Genomic DNA, 20919 nt, shown 5'->3' with positions numbered 1-20919 from the left:
TAGAAAATCCACGTGAACATGAGGAGAACATGCAAACTCCACACAGAAATGCCAACTTACCCAGCCAAGGCTCGAACCAATAACCGTCTTGCTGTGAGGCGACAGCGCTACCCACTGCGTAGGGCTGTACGATTTGACGTAAAAATCTAAATCTCAATCAATTGAACATTTTAACTCGATTATAATTAATGAACGCTTCTTTTATTTATTTATTTAGTCATTTTATAAAAATATGATATCTCAAGGCATCTCTGGCACAGCTTCCAATTATCGTCAATGTAGTCCAAACATGCAACGTGTAGTTATGCGATCGCGCGAAGGCTGCGCTAGACCATACCCGTGAGTTCAACACAGAAGTAAATCAGCCCTAACAGAGCGGGGTCACATGATTCCACACGTGCTAGGGAAAGTAATTGAAAAAAAAAATTACCAGGAAAATTTAGATTTATTATAGGCTCTGAATGTCAAGTTCGATTACTTTTTGATTAATCGCCCAGCCCTACCACTGCGCCATCCAGCAGACTTTGTTTTTTTTTTTTTTTTTAAATAAGTAAACTTTTTTTTTTACATATTTCCCAGCATCCTTAATAAGCAATACTTCAATACTTTAATGAGCAATACAACTGACACACCTTCCCTCTCTGTTGTAATCCTACAGCATCATGTAAGTTTGCATCCATGCATAACACATGTGAAAGGAAGCCCAGGCTCTACACCGTCATGAATGTGTACAGATGTAGCGCAGCTAACATTACAACTATCGACATAGCACTGTGCTTAAATTACCTCCGTGTCTGGCCATCAGCCACAACACATGGGCAGGGCAACTTTTAAAATAGCTGCCGAGCCTATTGTCCATCCATCTGATTGATGAGTTAATCCATGTTAACTTGATGGGACCTCTTGTGCTTAAGTGGCCTTTACTGGGAAAGAGGCTACATGGGGATTGATATCGATAGAAACTCAAGGTCTGAATTGATCTGTCCATCAGGTTCACGGCCAGACAGTGTCCTTTAATAGATAAAGGAAAACAATGATGGAACTTCACCAGTAATGTTACTGAACATGTGTAGCAGATTAGCCGGCAATTGTGAAGCATATAAACTAATGTCTTACTAGTAAAAATATGATTTGATATCCAAAATGGGGGTGACACGGTGGCTCAGTGGTTAGCACTGTCGCCGCACACAAAAAAAGACACTAGTTCAAGTCGTGGCTGGACAAGTCAGCATTTCTATGTGGAGTTTGCATGTTCTCCCGGTTTCCCCACACAGTCCAAAGACATGTACTATAGGTGTATTAGATGAACTGAATTGGCCATAGTGTGTAAATGTGAAAGTGTGTTGGTGTTTCCCAGTACTGAATTTCAGCTAGAAGTGCATCCGCTGCGTAAAACATATGCCGGAATAGTTGGCAGTTCATTCTGCTGTGGCGATCCCAATAAATAAGGAACTGAGCCAAAGAAAAATGAATGCAGATAGATACAGATAAACAATCTTGATCTTATTGGGCTTCAAGCACAACGCAGACCCAAGGAGACCTCATTCTGCCTCAGCTTCTCTGTATGTGTGTGTTTGTGTGTGTGTTTGGGAGTATTTAGTGTCAAGCTTATTGTTGCGGTTGAAGGTAAAATCAGCTGCTAAGCTTTCACAGGAAACCACACAGACAGAAAGCGCTCCATACTGCCCAGTCTGTGTATTGAAATACCATCCCTGAGAGTGTGTTGTGGGGGTGTGTGTATGAGAGTGTGTATTGGAAGACGTTCACAGTATCATCGAAGGTATCTGTGTACATGGTGTTGCTTCTCCCGCAACATCCTGTCACTCATCGATACAGCCACAGTTTTGGATTGAATTTCTCCAAAGTTTTTGCAGCGGACGATGATGCAGCTTTTGCAGCATCAGAATACAGTTGTTAGTCATTCAGACGACTGCTTTCACACACATTTCAAAATGACAACTGCATGCTATAAAGCAACTCACACTCTTCTTTTTTATAACTCACAACTGTATTTCCTGCTATGTAAACTGGAAAATTCTTCATCGCTGCATTAAACAGTGCAAGAGCCGCTCTCTGTGCTGGATGTAATGTTTTGGGTTTCATGCGTGATTTCGTTAACTTACAGAGATGCCGATATGAGCAGTGTTTCATGTGAAGATTTGGATTACATTAGTAGTGCATGGTACAGAAACCTGACTGTACAATCAAAATATTAGGGTGGGAAGGAAGCTATTACACTGAAAAAAAAAATATTCAAAGATGATTCCTTGGATTAATACTTTTTACGGCAAGTGGTTGTAAACAAGTTATTTGGGCTGAATTTAAACAAACAAATTAAGTTGAACATTATTAAACTTAATTTGTTTGTTTAAATTCAACACAAATAAATTGTTTGCAACAGTTCTGCATGCAACACTTTTTTCAGTGTAGATGAGTTGTATGTTCTATCAGTTTTAGGTCCCACTTTATATTAAGTGGTCTTAATTAATATGTACTTACACAGGAATTAATATCGCAATCATATCTTTAAAATGCGATATGATTATTTAAATGATGTGGACACTTTCGGTTTCATTTTCACTTCTAAGTGTTCATACTTCGTGCACAGCCCTCAAACGATCACTGTGTGCCACATATTGAATATTGTTTACAACTTCATTACCTGTTACTCGTAGCATATGCAGGTTCTGTTCACTAAAGGAGAGGTGCGTGCGTCTATCATTAGGGTGCACACCTGCACATACAGCAGCTCACGTCACGTGTAATTTCCCGGCCGCGAATACATCATTATACAAGACAAAAATGACATTTTTAAGTGAATTATACCATATATATACAGTATGTGACTCTTTCAACATCATTTGGAGGTGTCCATGTCGCTGAGCAACTTGTGTGAAACAATGAAAAGTCTCGTGCAGCCGCCTTTGCTTCTCTCCTGAACTTGAAAATATGATTGGCAGAATCGTAGAAATGCTGGATTAAGGTCGTCTAGGGAGTCGAATCGAGATCGCGATCTTTTTAAGATTAATTGTGCAGCTCTACTCCAAGCCATGCCCATTCTTCCTCTCTCCTCAGATGGAATGGCGGGCCAAATCAAAGGTTACTGTGGGCTAACATTTGCCCGTTGGCCCTAGTTTGGGCATCCCTGCTCTATCTATGATTCTAAACAAGTGCGTAAGCTAGAACAGGGATTCCCAAACTTTTTAGTCCACGACCCCCAAAATAACAATGCCATTGACTCGCGACCCCCAATATCTTCGAATCTGCTGCATCTGACGCTATTGCTGTGTCTTTAATGTAATGTAATTACCCCAGGGGTTGCAATCCAATAGAACTAGTAATATAAGCTATAAAGTAAATATATACAGTAGTACATAGTAACTATAAACAACTATTTATTTCTTTTTTTAGTAGGTTATGAATAAAATAAGGTAATTCTTATAGTTTATTAAAAATAAATAGATTTTTGGAAATCACCAGGCGACCCCTCTTCATTGTCCCGCGACCCCTCGGGGGGTCCTGACCCCCACTTTGAGAACCACTGAGCTAGAAAATATTACTGTCAAATTTTTTTTTGAAAATTGGAAATGTGGTACCAACTAAACCACTGCTCAATGAAAAAAAGTGATGTGGACTTTACATTCGCATTTGTTAACCCCCCCCCCCCCCCACCACCCAAATGTGTTGAATATTTTACATTAATTAATTTAAAATACACTCCAATGAGCGGTAATCAGCAATATCTAGGTTATTAACATACATTAACTAAAAATATATAACTGGGTCTAAAAAGTGACAAATGATTGGACACTAATGTATTATAATATGCCATGGTTTCCGCTACATTCATTCTTCCTTGGCGGGGCGCCACGCCAAAATTCATCCCGCCACGGCTACATTAAAGCTTCTCATTCAAAACATTTTATTTTTTTAAATAGCGGGTGATAATCGCACCAAAACGTTTTAAAAGGTAAGTGAATTAAAACAGCACAATCTTTTCTGTAACCGTAGTAGTGTTGTGCATCATTTGTTTAACCCTTTAAGGTGACATGGTGACTGACTGACAGGTGCATGATGCCAGCAAACACGACGTATAGCCGTTACTTCAGGACGCATTAATGCTGCTCTGTAGGTCTATTGAAGAAATTCATAAATATTCCTAGCAAATCTAATAAATGCTGAAGACATACTTGTTACATAAACGCACTAAATTGCACTTCAGCAGCGTTTATTTGAGCGCACAAGAAGATCAGCGCTGTTGAAGTGGCTTATATTTGAAAGGGCGTACAAGAAGTTTTGTGCACAAGCAGAGGAAATCGGCGATTGAAGAGATTCGCATGCTCGTAGGCTATTACATAAATGCTATCTCGACTTCTAATACTGCGCTCCTGACATTTGTCTTTGAAATAACGCCACAGGTAATAGGTAGATCTGTGTAAAAAATGCCTGCAGCCAAAGCTCGAAAAAATCCTAAAGGAAACACTGTATAGACTTTGATTCACACAGACTGCTTCAATCTTCTGTTGTAAATGAAAGAATTCCTTCTGTTGTAATTGTAAAAGATGTTTTGAGAAAAGGACCAATAACCAAAATGTAGCCATAACAAAAAAACTAACCTTGTTTCAAAATCAGATTATTCATCACAGAATTGGGTGTTAAACGCTCTGGAACACTATAGTTGGAAAATGTCATTTTATGGCACTGCACACATTTGTTACATTTTTAATTTGTGTATGTGTGTATGCGAGTGTGTTGATGGACTGATGCAATGGGGGTATCACTGACAGACTGACAGGCCAGTAAACCCAATCTGACCTCTTTCTTCAGTTTCCTCTGTTTCCTGCACAATCTCACAAGCCTTTCTAGAGCTGTCGCTGGTCACTCACACCGGCAGCGGGAGCCCACAGAGAAAACAGCAGTGTTGAGCTCAAGCACTTTCAACTCTCCAGTCTCTTTGAGGACACAAGATGGATGTGCTGGTTGGAGTCTCTCATTAGTCCACACTGTGAGATTAACGACAGATCATTAGACTGATGTGTTTGCAGGAGACTCAATAGTTTGCTACAAACTGCCATTGAATTGCAAAGTATGTGTGAACATATTTTACAAATGTAAGCTCGAAACAAAATTATAAACACACAAAAAATGATTAGTTAAATAATACTAATTTAAAAATGTGACATGTAGGGGCCTCTTGACATAATTAAAAAAATATCAATAAATTAATTGATTACCACAAATAACATTGATTTTACTAATGTCACTAGTAATCAGCACATTTTTAATTTAATTTGAAATTTATTATTTATTCTTACATTTACAAACATTTTCAAAACATTACTATTTACCAGTTTTCATTTACAATTATAAATACATTTAAAGGTTAAAGTAAAGAATAAAAGTAAATGCAATTTAATAAAACTGTTAATTTTATATTTATGTTAGCTTAGGTCCATTAAATAATATGAACATATATTCATATTACAACTTTTTATTTTATACTTTCCTTTTATTATTGGTCAATCAAATTTAACTTTAAGGGCTCTATATTAACAATCTAATTGCAAAGTCTAAAGAACATGGTACAAAAACATGGGCATGTCCAAATCCATGTTTGCTATTTTAAGGATGGAAAAATACACTCTGGGTCCTATCATACACCCGGCGCAATGTGGCGCAAGGCGCGGCGCAATAGTCTTTTGCTAGTTTCAGCTTGGCGCAAGAGTCGTTTTGAGGCGTTGCGCTACGCTATTTAAATAGCAAATGCATTAGCGCTCATATGTGCGCACATAGGCGTTCTGGTCTAAAAAGGAAGGTGTTCTGAGGCGGACCGCTGGCGCGGTGCTATTTTGAGAAACTATAATAGATTTTTCATTAGACCAAAACAAACCCGGTCTAAACTCCGGCGCAGAGTTGCGCCTCGCTTACGCACTGCTTAATACGCACAAGAGAGCAATAGGCAAATATCTTTACATATGAAAAAAAAATTAAATATTAAGGATATAAATAGGATATAATAAGAATAGATATAGGATAAAAATATAAAGGATTAAAATATTACAAAACATATTATTTTCTAGCCTACATAAATATGAAAAACCACTGCTTTTATGCCTTCTTCATCTCGAGAGGCTTTTTCAGTTCATTCATAACAATTTGCTTTTGTATAATGTTATTATTATTAGCAGTATTATTTATTATTTATTATATCCATATTTATATTTGTTTTTATTAAAAACCAGCTTAGATTTGCCCACCTGTCAGGTTTTAGACCATATGGGGCACAGCATGTGTTTTAGTATATAACTCAGGTTTTTGAGCACATTTTGCTATTATTATTCATTTATTCGTTTGCTGGAAATTAGAACTGAGTTTAGAAATAGTTTTGAAACGAATATTTGCGCTTAACAAACAAAATTATTTATTTATAGACTAATTGATGTCTGTGTGTAAAGGTTTCCCTATCCAAGAGCGAAAGTGAAAGTAGATCCATTATCTCTCATTGTCACGCAGTAGATGCTCTGTTTAACAGTTTTCTGTTAAAAAAACTGTTAACTGTTTGCTAGTGAAATGCTCATTTTTTGCACTTAGACTTACTTTGCGTCCTGTAAATAGCGAATGCACTCTTGGCGCGATCCAGCTGGCTCTTAAAGGGAATGGGAGATGAGACTCTAATTGGTTTATTCTCAAAACACACCTATAACTCATTAAGGAAATAAACTCAACCCTTTTAGACCATGCGCCACGGCGCAAAGCAGATTTTCCCGTCCTTAAATTAGCAAAAATGCGCTCTGACATGCCCTGAAAGTGTTTGTGCCCTGCGTTTTGCGCTCTGCGCATGGACCGTCAAAATAGAGCCCTCTGTGTCCCGGCTCACGGTCTAACAGGGTTGTGCTTATTGTCTTAATGAGTTATGGGTGTGTTTTGAGCATAACCTGCATTAAACCAATCAGAGTCTCATCTCCCTATCCCTTTAAGAGTCAGTTGCATCATGGCATGGTGCATTTGATATTTACATGGCGAATTGTAAGTTAAACAGTTAAACAGACCATCTGCAGTGCAACGCTAGAGAAGAGGTCTTCTCCATTCAGACCCTTTACACTTTACTTAGTAAGGAAACGGTGGAAACTTACTAAACTGATATATATATATATATATATATATATATATATATATATATATATTATAGACAAAATCATTTTTGTAATATTTTATTCCTTTAATTCTTATTCATTTGTAAAGATATTTGTATATTGCTGTACACGTGTGTATTAAACAATGTGCAAGCGTTTGGACTGGCACAGGCGCTGGACCATCTGCACTGGACTTTAGACCAGTTTTTAATAGTCTATTTCAGTTCCTCAAAATAGCAACAATACCCCAACAATGCACCTTAACACACCTCCTTTCTAGACTGACACACCAATGAGTCCACAAAGCGGCGCAAATGAATTTACTGTTTAAACAACGTGGTACAAAATGTGCAAATTAGGGTTGGACTGGTCTGAAAATAGTAACAAAGCGAACCAAACATGTCTTGCGCCTTATTAGGTGTATGATAGGGCCCAATGTGTTGGTTAACAAATGGGAAGCCTTATAGTGTTACCGTTTTGCCATCATTGTTTTCTTGAGGTAAAATATTTACAAATGAACCAAAATCTGAGAATTAACTGCCAAAGCATATGCTGGAAAAAAATGATATTTTTCTCCCTGAATAAGCGGAATACATTTCACTCTCTGTTCTGAAGAGCTGCCCGCTACCATTTTGCTGAAATTATGGATAATGATGGTGACCTGTATCCGTAAGTCACAGTGTTTACTTTCATAAACAAGTTTATGACATGAATTGAGGAATTCAGACTGTGTAAACCAAAGGCAGCAGAAATGTTTAGTCACAGTGGAAGATCTGACACATATGACTACCAGCCGTGGGGCTGCTGGGAACAGAAAGACAAGCACACAAACAACTTTAATCCATGAGCAGATGACAGTGTATGACCTGAAATGGGATGAGAAAATCCACATCCTATAGCCCTGTGTATATGTCAGGCATCTCCAAATCAAAATTTAGTCAAGCATTTAAAAGGAATTTGAGATGATTTAAGGGCTGTTTCTGATGAGATGCTTTACTCAGTTGCTTCAGAAAACGTGAATTTGCCGTATTGTGGTGTCTAGGTTAATGTCAAAAGTTTAGTGTAAAAGTGAGTAATATTAAACTTGTAATATTTGTTTTATTTTTACATATCTGGTAATATTAATTTCTATTGTTATATTTCTATTCAAAGTTTGGGGTAATGCACTGTAAAATAAAAAAAATAATTTTAATTAGCCCTCCTGTGAATTTTGTTTTTCTTTTTTAAATATTTCAAAAATTATGTAAAATAGAGCAGGTGATTTTCAACGGAATTTCCATATTTTTCCTTCAGGAGAAAGTCTTATTAGCTTTATTTTGACTAAAAAAGCAGTTTTACATAAAAAAAACCCTTTTAAGATCAATATTATTAGTCCTCTTATTTAATTGTCTACAGAACAAACCATTGTTATACAATGATTTGCCTTATTACCATAATTTGCCTATGATTAACCAAATTAACCTGGTTAAGCCTTTAAATGTCTGTTTAAGCAGTATAGAAGTGTCTTTAAAATATCTAGTAAAATATTAATAGATAGTATTATTTAAAGATAAAATAAATCAGTTATTAGAAATGAATTATTAAAACTATTATGTTTAGAAATGTGTTGGGAAAAAATCTTCTTTACTTTAAGCAAAAATTGGGGGGGGGTGTATACAGGGGGGGCTTACAATTCAGGAGAGCTAATAAATCTGACGTTAACTACATATATTTAAAAAGATCAAATGAAATTTGTAATAATTATTTTAATTTTGATAATGTTATTTTTGCATTAATAAAAAACACATTTATAATGTTATAAATATTTCTATTTAAAAATATGATAATTTAAACGTGAGAATTGTGGAACTAATCAAAATATTCAATCATTATTTTCTTTTTGACTTAGTCTCTTTATTAATCAGAGGTCGCCACAGTGGAATGAATCACAAATTTATCCAGCATCTGTTTTACGCAGCAGATGCCCTTCCAGCCACAACCCAACACTGGGAAACACCCATACACTCTTGCAACCAACAATGCTGTGTATAGACCATTATTTAAAATAGTCAATCTTCAAATGACTTTAACATTCATTATTTAAAACAGTAAAAACATGGTCAACCGTTTGGTGGAGAGGCAGTCAAATGGTTATTATATAATTTAACTTATATATTAAATATATTCTACATTATTTCACAACTTTTTTGATCAAATAAATACATTCTTGGTGAGCCTGACACAAAAACAAAAGAAAAATCCAAACTTTTTACTATTGCAGGCACTACAAACAAGAACAAAAATGGCCACATACATGAACAAAGTTTTAGTTCATGTGTGTAGTTTAGTTTAGTTTAGTGTGTATTAGATGAAAAAGCAGCAGTTATGATCAGTCAATGGGCACATGACAGTTCAACAGTAAGTTTGCCCCCTTCGTCGGAGGCTGTTCGAACTGAGTTGCATGATTAATGAGAGAGGGAAATGGGGTCATGTTGTATTAAGAAAATGTGTGTTTAAACCCAAAACCAGCACAGAGCTCTAGACTAATGCATCAGTTATCGACTGGACACCTGAGACCTGCAGGACCATCCATCCACACACTGCTCCGTTTACTCACTTTCTTCCTTCAGATTGTCCTTTTAGCCCTTTATTTTCACTCACTTTCTTGCAATCCCCTCTTCCCCATCCAAAATTTCCCTCATTGTTGATTCTCTCTCTGCTTCAGAGCACAATAGGCTCTGTGTCAGTGTGATTGCATGTTTATAGGGAAGCCATGACGGTTAACACTCAATCCTCTCTCAATCCTCTCAGTGGATGGCAACTCGATACATATGATTTGTTGGGGATACAACAGCATGGCCTCAGGTCCCAACAGCTGAGATTATTTCCATCTCTAATGCTAGTAGAGCTGTACCAGTCCGGTTGAGTTAAGAACCATGATTATTTGTTTAGATTTAAGAGCATGATTACTTACTGATTTTTGCCAATTGCTGCGTTCCAAGTATTCTAATTCCAATTAATTATTAAAGAGCTTATGGAATTAAACTATGGATATATACCTAGACATAGTTAAATAATAAAAGTTCAAGTATATGGAAATGATTTTACATGCAAGAGTAAAATCCCAGTGAAAAACAAGCCAATCGGAACAGCACACAAACTCTTATGATCAACTATGATTAATATGCACACCCCAGGCTGTTGACTGGCCATTGTTTCCTAGTGACCGCTTCCTCCAACAATATTATTTTCTTTATTTTTAAGTTTATTTAAGCATGTACTAAGCTTGTATTAGGATATACAGATTGTACATTTATATAGCACCACCTCAAAGAGTCGTAGAGTCTATTTATATTTAACTTTTGTTAGTTTAACATGCTTTCCCTGAGATGGGTTGCGGCTGGAAGGGCATGTGCTGCGTAAAAACTTGATGGATAAGTTGGTGGTTCATTCCGCTGTGGCAAACCCCGGATTAATAAAGGGACTAAGCCTAAAAGAAAATGAATGAAAGTTTAACATGCATATTGTGGAATTGGTTCCATTTGAAGAGCCCTTGATTGCTACACTTTAAAAAGTGATTAGTTACTTAAAACGAGTAAACCAATTGCCTGAAATACAAGTTGACTTAACAAAAAGAAAATAAACCCATTGAAACTTGGAACAGTTAAGTTGACTTTTTATAATTATGCTAATTGTACTTTTTCAAAGTCAACTAATCCCTTTGTGTCAGACTATTTTAGCACATCTGTTTTCAAACTATTACTGTAATTATCACAATATTACATATTTGGTGCTTTATTAAGGCGATAAAATCTACAATTATAGCCTGTATTAAATTTAGAAGACAAACTGGAGCCTGGAAGAGCAGATTTATTTTTGTTACTGTCATTTTGCTAGGTACAGAAACGCTGAAAAAAAAACAAGTATAATAAATGTTTATTGGAAAAAAGTGATTAGTTTACTTTCATAAAAAGAAAAAGTGAATACAACTTGCATAATTATAAAAATTAAGTCAACTTAACAGTTTCAAGTTACAATGCATTTATTTACATTATTTTTGTAAAGTCAATTTGTTTGTTTAAAGACAATTGGTTTACGCGCTTTAAGTAATTAATCACTTTTTTTCAGTGTATGTACAGTACATGCACTCAAAAATGTATTGAATAACATTATTTGTGCTTTACATGTTTGGCTGGTAATTTGATGTGTAAATGTTTTAGTTTAACTGTTTTCCTACAGTTAACGAAAGAAAACGCTTCACTGCCATTGACAAGTCTAACGGCAATTTGTGTTTTAAGTGTATTACGGTAGGGGAAGCCCTAACACATGTTCTGGTTCTGAGTGAGGTACTGTACATGACCTCAGATGCTCATCGGATTGAAATCTGTGAGAAAGTAAGATAGTGGATAAAAATAAAGAGTTATACAACATTTATTTGGTTTAATCCCAACCGTTTTAGATGTTGTCGACAAGAGACCAAAATAAAGAAGCTTTATTTTTATGATTTGTGACATTGTCATTGTGTCAGATTGCACACGTGACCTAACATATTAGGCTATTTTTTTATATATATAAATATTTTAATTGCTAAATTGTCTGCAAATTTCTGGGAATTACCACCACAGAATCAGTATTTTTTTTGCACAAATAAATCACAAAACAAATCATGACAAACTAGGAGGTCTTTTACATGCAGGTATTTAATCAATCATAAGTGCAATGTAAAAACATGTATTTACACAAAAAGTACATAACAAATGATTGATTTCAGTGCAAGTCCATATTAGTTAAGACCACTTAATATAAAGCGGGATCGTGAAATTCGATATTCAAGTTTGTAATGAGGCAACAAACTCATGAAGACTTCTAAAAAGCTTTAAAATACAACTCTAAATGCATCTCTGTCTGTTCCTTTAGTTGAAGATAATTATACTTTAGCAAAATTCATCCTAAACACAACTCAGGAGCAAACTATTACTCTGGTGGCATAAGGATAACTCCCTCGCTTCTAGTAGCATAAATAAACCTCTCTGCCACTTTAGTTGAAAAAACTTTTAAGGCATCTCTACTCACTTTGGTATAATGAAATGTGTTTATTTTAGAGTACAGCAGGCTGTGACACTGACAAGACTGACAAAAGCTGTCAAGCATCAGAGCATGGCTCGTTAATATTCATGACTGTTCCAAATACGGTGAAAACTGAACTATTTATTCTGGAATAATTGATGTGGTTAGAAATGAGTATATAAAACCATTTCTGCTTTCAAATTACACTTCACTTAAAAAATAAATAAATAAAATTCATGGTAAAAAAAATGGCAGCTATGGTTGCCATAGTTATGCCATTAAAATTATTTATTAACAATTTATCAACAAACCTTAATGTACATCCCTGATGAGAAAAAAAGAACCAACAAAAAAACAAAAAGGGAAGTGTTACAGGTTACAGATTTTTACTGTAACTTTTTAAAATTGACAGTTAAAAATCACTGCCATTTTTATAGTGCACCTAAGCCACATATGTATTATGCGGATATCACAAAACAATTTAACATATTAAATAAACAAACCATATGGCAATATTTTAATAGATTAAATGAATGATTTAAAAAAATGCAAAGACTTTACATACATTAGACTTTGAGCACACAACATTTCTCTGAATGACGCAACATAATTCGACAATTAGATAAATAAAATATAAAATCTGCATACTACTCCACATTAATGCCACACTGCAAAAATGTATTTTAGATTTCAATCGGTTATTCTATTGGTCAAACATCTTCATGTGAATTAGCAGGGCAATCAGATAAAGTCAACGAGGGAGACACATTCTCGTTTACACGTGGTGTTTTAATCTCTTTTGTACACTTTCAACCACTTTGATGAGTTCTTTAAATGGACAGTCTATGAACGGATGCGTGTAGACAGCCTCATTTTCCAAAATAAACTTCCACAATTTACATGATGGCAATGAAAAATGTACAAAAAGTGGCAGAAAAAACTATGAAGAGAATTTTCTTTCTGCGCTAATAACCGCAAAAACGTTGTGCTTTTAAAACATTATATATATAAAAAATATTCTGAAGTGTGCATCCCATGCTCACTGCACTATCCCATAATGCCCTGCAAGAGAACTCATGAATGGGAGTGAAGCAACTATTTTTCTAACGGCTGTGTTGAACGGTTAATTCAAATGCAGTACCGACTGAGCGGTAGGTGGATTCGGACGCAGCCCAGGTCTTTCAGTTTCTGCTAATGAGCTGATGGTTTGAATAAGGTGTGTTTGGTTAAGGAAGCATGAAAAATGTGCAGATCTGGTGGTTCTCTATTTTAGAAGATTATAGTTGAGTCACTGCAAAGTTTAACCTTACTAGAAATCTAAAACTATGAACTCTTCAATTTAATTAAATTAATCTGGTGAAATTGTATTTATATCAAATTATAGATGAAATACAAACAAACAAACAGAAACGGTAGAAAAACAACATATCCCAATGTTTTTTTTCCCAACGTCATGCAGGACTATTTGTTAACAGTATTATAAGATTGAGAAGGTGCCTGTATTGTCTTTTAATTATTGATTGTGCAAGTCAAATGACAAGTTTCCTGGTTATCGTAAATCGGGAGATGTCATGATTTTTAAAAAGGCAGGGTTAAAAATGAACATTGCTTAAATTAGTTTCAGATCTGTTTTTGGTTTGCTCAAGTGAACCATCATTTTGATGCAGCGAGTTCACATTGCAAAGTTTAGCTGTAAACCAAATATGGAGGGAAGATAGCGACCAAACAAACAACAACAAACTTCTCATCCTCAGTGGAGGCCCAAACAAACTAAAGCATCAACATAGTGTACCAAGATACCCAAAAGGCAGTGGAAAAACAAATAATAGAGAACCTTAACATCAAAGTCATTGGTTATGCTGTAATGAAAACCTGACGTTTGTAAAAAAAAAATAAAATAAAAATGCATAACTGTCTTCTCATCAATATGAGGTTTTGATTGGTTATGAAGAGTGAAAATTTCTGGTTTTGATATTTGGTTTTTCTTTCAAAGTGGAAACCTCTGTTGTAAGGAACAAACTGTATATTTATACTATAATTAAGTTTGACTACGACTTCATCAAAGAAGAAGATGATAATTTGCTGGAGGAGTTTGAAAATCAGACTGTTTATCTTAACTTGTCTTATTCTATCATTATTTCCTGTTTCTCATAAACAAAACCATTGACCATAGGATCAGTAGACTGCCTGTACTATAACCTGAAACCATATTGCTAGTGTAATTTTATTTTATTTAACTAGGAGGTTTGAGTTTTGTTCACAGCAAGAGATTACGCAGAAATACACTTCAGTGTTCTTCAATGGTCTTATGAAATATTACACTATAGTATACAATATATATTAAATAATATAATGAAATAATATATAATAATATCGTTTGCTGTTTAGTGTCTTAGAAGTGTGCCAGCAGAATTTGAATGTGTTGAGGAAAGCCGACGCTGAAGTATACAGTATCATATTGATTTGCTCATAGCTGTCATGCTCTTAGACAGATGATCCTGTTTTATTGGATCATTTCCTCAAACTCTACATTAGAAGGCAGACAGGATCAAAAGCAAACACCAAGAAAGGTCACGCTAATGATTTCTTGTGTTGTTTTTTTTTCATTGTTTAGCAATCAGATAGACAAATGATAAATCGACTCATTTTCGTTAATCATTATTAGGTTTGCTATCATTTTTAAGTTCTCCGTGCTGTATTTAGGACATTATGCTGGATGAAAGTGACAATATTTTTAAATATATATGCATGTACAGTATATTAAAAATAATGCTCAATTAATTGGATCATTTTTATGCGATAGGAATATACTGTGTGTACATAAACTACATTCTAAAAAAATGCTGTGTTGTGTCTCAGCGTTGATTCAAATATGGACAACCCCAACAGTTTGTTTAAAAAGTGGTATTTTTATGTATTTGTATGTATTTTTATGCTATGATATGTACTGTACTCTATTATATACATACGTCATGTTAATAGCCATACCGGTCTTCATGAGTAGCGATATTAGTTTACTCCGTGTAAGCCCGTTTGCGACGGTGTACGTGGTGTTTAATTTTACATACAGCTGTTACTTGCACGGCTGACAGCATCTGGCGATTATATGAAGGATTAAACTGTGCTAGATGTGGCACGCAGTTACCTGAAAATTCCATCCCACAGACTTTTCATAAGGGACTTGAAGCCAATGGAAGTCTTTTATCCACTCTTCAAAAAGTGTAGATGGTTGATTAACATTCAGCACATGATCACTACTAAGATGTGTCATTATTTGTAACTAGATGGTTTCTAAAACAAAATCTGTCAGTGTTATCTACATTCTCATCTTCAGCGCTTTACAGTTTTTTCGCGGTAGTAGCTCTCTCTGTCATCCCAAGCCAGAAGGCAAGTCATTGACTGAGTGATTGACAGCTGATATTTCAGTGCTAGAGCAGTAGGCCAATAAGAAGAGTGCGAAGACGGGGCAAGCGTTATGGACTTGGCTTTGTTTACTGCAGCAAGTTGACATGTCAACTGTTTTAAAACATTCCTGAGAGCTGTATTTCGTGTTTCAAGTGCAGAGATGCATTCTGCGTGAATGCCTCCCAAATCCGTGCATGTGGTGAACATTTTGCAGTAAAAACTGGTCGCACACAACAACTTCATGCACTCGCAAAAATGCTCCCAAATATATTTTGAGGTCGCATAGATAAAATTTCGGGCGCATATGCGACCAAAATGGTCGCAATTTCGAGCCGTGTGTAAAGCACTCTATAATGACATATTCTAACACAGACTATATTTTAAGTGGAAGTAATAAGCATTTTCCTCCTGTAGAAAAACGTCGTAAGAACAATGCTCAGTGGCTCAATGTATTACAACAGTGTAAATAAAAGACTAAACACTTATATAGTGTACAACCAAGCAAAAGTGGTCAGGACACAAGTGAGTTGCAGGTAATGAAGTATTAACCAGTTCTCCCAAAGAAATGTCTGTCTAAGCAAAATGCCAGCATGTGTCTGTAGCTCCAAAAACGCTCCGCCTTTGTTTGCCCTTGTTTGGTATCATCCATATCTTTTACAGTCTATTCAGTTTTTAGTCATTTACAGTTTATTCTGATGAAAAGAGCTACAGTGGTTTTCTTTTAAAAAAATAAATAAAAAATAAACTTTTAAACACATGTAATGCAAAAAAAAATGCTTTATTTGCAAACCTTTATGTGCATAAGCTAAATTGGAAGGAAATAGTTAACTGGAAGGAAATATATCTACTTAAAACTGGAATAAAGGCACATTCACACCAAGAACACTGTAAAAAAAGTTGACTTAACATAAAATTGTTGCAACTTGCTTACAGTTTTGTTTACTATAAGTAACTGTTTTCTGCTGCTTTAAATACTTACACTTGATAAAGCATGATCAATTCTCATTGGCTGTCTGTCACATATCTGACTGTCAGTCTATGACCCTTTAATAATAAACATCTGTTACTCTGTGTCCTAATAACATGCAACGCAACAAGATTCCAGCGACAAGCAATTTGCCACTGCACTCCCAATAAAATGTTAAAGGCTTTTAATCTAATTAATACATATTAAACCTGTTTATAATCATCAATAGGCCACTGAGTCACAGTTCTGAATTTAATTTTCAAACAGCCTGCTAGTTCTTTCATTTTCAAGATTAATTCTACTATAAATTCTCTGCTGCTGCTTTCCATAGTATTGCAATAAATCTCATATAAAATTATATTTAAACTCACATTGGGAGAATTTAACACTGAATAATGCACATCATCTTAACCTGGGGTAATCTTTGTCACAGTAGTACATGCTGCTGTTCTGCCACAACGTTGTGGAAACAGAACCGATTTCTAATATCGAAATTTTGAAGATTGTTTAGGACAAAAGCTCATTTTAACATGGAAAAGATACCTTTTATTACATGCTACAGCGACACGTCGCATTTAGTTAGGACATGGTGTTATTCTATACTGCAACACACTTTGGTTAAATAGTTTAGGTTTGGGGTAGTTAATAAAATACAAATATTGGTTAAATTAATAAATAATATAAATAATTCTCATTAACTGCAGGCCGCAGCTGTATCCCTTCTAGCAACAAGCCTGTATCCCTTACTCACATCCTTTACTGCAGTCAAGTGATTCTTTACACAATTTCCGACAGAGAAAATCACATAAAGGAGTGATTCCTCTCAGAATGACACTGAAGATGCTCCGCTTTGTTTATAACCTTTAAGCCAAAACATTGCATTCAACTGTTTCCAAAATGTGTCATCTAATTGTCTTTTCCAGTTATTCTGCTCTGGCCGTCATGTTTTTTTCTATATGCTGGCTGCACAGGTCCTGCTGGTTACATTAACCAATGTTTGGACATCTGCTGGAGCTTGGCTCAAAGAGTGGGCCTGTCAACGTAGGGTTTAGAAAATCAAGAAACTGCACAAACACTGGGCTGTACGGTAATAAAAACAAGCTCCTGCTTGCTGCATTAGTCCTACATTAGCCCAACTGTCCGGCCTCTGTTGATGCATCGATGGTGTTAAGCATATCTTTGGTCAGATGCACCGATGTGCCTTCTAGATCCAGCTGAGCAATGTGAGTTTCTTAATTTTAACATTCTTTCCTGTCAAACACTAAAATTGTGGCCTGTGGTTTCATAAAATGTGGGCTGAGTATATTTTAAATAAATTAAGCTTAACTTTACAGCTTTTAATAGCATGCATAAAAGCAAGAAGTGAAGTAGGAAAATAATAAAGAGTGATGGAGAAATCTTAGCCACTCTCAGTAGGGGAGTGCTATGGTAGGGACAGTTTATTTACTTTAAGATTCTGCTGAAAAGATACAGACTGATGTTTTGTCACATATAAAATATGAGCCGCTTAACAATATTGTGAAATAGCATAAACAGTGAAATGACCCTTGGAGTAATAACAATCACTTATATTTGCGATGTCAAGCTGATGTAAGGTGTTTTTTGCTCTTTGTTTGAGGTCTTGATTTTTTTTTTTCGCACTTCATGCTAGACTTAAAGGAAAAGCTAAATTAGCAAACTAAATGGATAATTGCCTTAGAGGGAGATATGGATAAAGAGGAAGAAATCTGAGCCCTTGGGTGGTTTTATTGCTTCCCGTGTCTTTCATGCACTCTTAGGTTTTACTTGCAAACAATGGCAACCATTGATGCTTTAGAGTGATGTTTGGTCAACGGCTGTAATAAATTAGAAAATGCTATTTAAGACAGTATTATTATGTTAATAAAGAATTCTGGAACATGTGTTTGCCAAAATAAATATTTTAAAAATACAGTAAAAAAAAAAAAGTCAAGGTTTAGTTAGAATAAATGCCATTTATTTAAGGGGGAAACTACAGAATATTAAAAATTGTTTTGTAACATAACAAACTTCATATGATTCTTAGTGAAAATTATTTTAATTTACTTTGGTTTATTTTTGTTCAGGAAAACACCATAATCATACTAAACTAAGTTATACATTTTGATTATAAGAAATGTTTTTTTATGACAGCAATGCTTCTTAATGTTCTACTTCTGGCTGTTCTATAAAATGGGTGTTTTATAAAGATTAAAATATTGAACAGAAGTTTCTAACCTAATAGTATAATTTTAATACGATTCAATGTTTGAATGTGTACCACAAGGCTCATTACCATTGCTTTTGGCTGCAGAAGTGTTAGCCAAGCAACTTGTCTGTATTTCTCAGTGGCTGCAGGACAACTATTTAACTCTAAGTTACAATAAAACAGTTTCAATGTGTTTTTTGTAAAAAAAAATAAAAAAAACTGACCACAAGAAAATCAAGGAAGTGAGTGAGTTTGAATACCTACTTACGTAAGGTGTCATTATAGACTCAAAGCCTAGGTTTGCTGCGCATGTTAAAAAATATCTGAGACTATTAAGACAAATTTAAACAGCTTTTGAATGATAAGTCCTTATATATCTCTCAAAGCAGCGCAAATGTTTGTGCATGCTATGATATTATCACGTATGTCTTATTGTGCAATAATCTGGGGTCAAGCTACTCAGTTAGTTGTTAAGCCTGTAATGTCACTTTACAAAAACTTTAAAAGTAATGGATCAGAAACCAATAAAATGGCATCATTGTCAAACTCTTAAAAAATATAACTTGTTAAGATTAGATTTTTTTTTTTTTAAGTTTACATGGTCTTGCCCCTAAAGTAGTCTGTGAGTTGATACAGGTTTACATGGTCAGATTTACATTTCTTATTAGTATGCACATTGACTTACATGTTATGTTTGTGGCTCTGTATATACTGTACATGTTTGTTGTATAGTATTTTTTCTTGTTTGTTTATTTTTTGATTTCTATATGTAAAGCCTAACCAGGGACGAAGGCTGCAAATTAGCTTTATACTATATGCTTTATGTACGCGACATTGATTGTCTTTGTATAACAATGTCAAATGTATTGTCCCTGTTAAATAAAAAATAAAATAAATAAATAAAATAATTGTTCTAATAAATAGTCTATGCCCTTCCTAAAACCATTTTTGTCCATACTATAAAATTTAATTCTGTCCAATGTTGATTATTAGCTCTGAACATTTCATGTATATAAATGTATTTTTTTAGCAAATAAAAAAAAAGTAAAAGATTTTCTATTTAAGTGTGGATCAAAACTTAAGATTTGAATAAGATGCAATTGTTTAGGATTTTCTTTTGAAGATTTTGCTTAGCAGCTGTTGTTAAGCATCAATGTAAAATTCTATTCCTAAAGCCATCACTACATTACAAAACAAAATCACTGTGATATCTAATATAGAAACATGTGGGGGAAAAAATATTCATATTTAAATGCATGATCAGATTTTTATGACACACTTTTACCATTTACATGTGTTGCAAATGTGTTGTGCACTAATACTTCAGCTACTCTCTGGCTAAGTAGTTTACGTTATAAACCAAACAAAAGACACTTGAAATTTCAGCAAGAGCAGAAGCAGGTAGAGTATTGCACTAGTGTGTTGCTCTGCTGTGGTTCAGGAAAGAAGCGTTTACATGCTTAATTTAGTTTCATCAAAATATTGTTTACATGTCTCTGTGGAACTGACAGCGGCAGTGCGCTGTTATTTGAGCCTGATCATTTGTCAGTGCCGTTGTGACAAGGGCACCACAAGACTCCTCAGAAGGACATGGGCTACTGAGACCCAACTTCATATTTCACTGGGTGCCAGACGTATCTGTCAGCCTCAGCATTTAAAGTGCCACTGATTTACTGCAAGTCCTGTCGCTAATCGCCTAGAAAGAAATATTGAAATGACAGTAAACAAGAGAATAAAAGTACATCCAGTACATATTTCAGCAAACTTCAGGGCCAATAATCTCCACATTCAGAATACTGATTCCTTAGAAATCCCTCACTAATTATAACATGACAAAGCACAAACTGATCCATTATAAACAACATAATAACATGTTTTATTACTATTATTATTATTATTATTATTATTATTATTATTATTATTATAACATGTTTTATTATTATTATAACAACATGTATTATTATTATTATTAGCATTATTATTATTAGCATTATTATTATTATTATAACATGTTTTATTATTATTATTATTATTATAACAACATGTTTTATTATTATTATTATTATTAATATTATTATTATTATTAGCATTATTATTAGCATTATTATTTTTTATTATAACATGTTTTATTATTATTATTATTATTATCATTATTGTTATCA

The 20919-nt window shown here is 34.6% G+C and overlaps 2 long non-coding RNA genes across 4 annotated transcripts in view; one reads left to right on the top strand and one right to left on the bottom strand.

Moving 5' to 3' along the window:
- Positions 1 to 20919, top strand: part of LOC103911981 (uncharacterized) — a 76040-nt gene that overhangs the window by 35073 nt on the left and 20048 nt on the right. The window lies entirely within an intron of this gene.
- LOC141377137 (uncharacterized) overlaps positions 1 to 20919 on the bottom strand; it is a 56256-nt gene that overhangs the window by 22950 nt on the left and 12387 nt on the right. For 2 of the 3 annotated variants that reach the window (XR_015505747.2, XR_015505746.2), the window contains exon 3: positions 4816 to 5003. This is a non-coding gene — a long non-coding RNA (uncharacterized LOC141377137). Of the gene's footprint in view, positions 1 to 544; positions 3180 to 3542; positions 5004 to 20919 lie in introns of those variants that run through there. The other variant, XR_015505745.2, reaches the window with a different exon arrangement.

The sequence above is a fragment of the Danio rerio genome, chromosome 13, assembly GCF_052040795.2.
Source record: "Danio rerio strain M-AB ecotype USA chromosome 13, GRCz13ab, whole genome shotgun sequence".
Taxonomy (NCBI): domain Eukaryota; kingdom Metazoa; phylum Chordata; class Actinopteri; order Cypriniformes; family Danionidae; genus Danio; species Danio rerio.
Note: the sequence above shows the minus strand (reverse complement) of the source record. Positions and strands in the feature narration are given on the sequence as shown.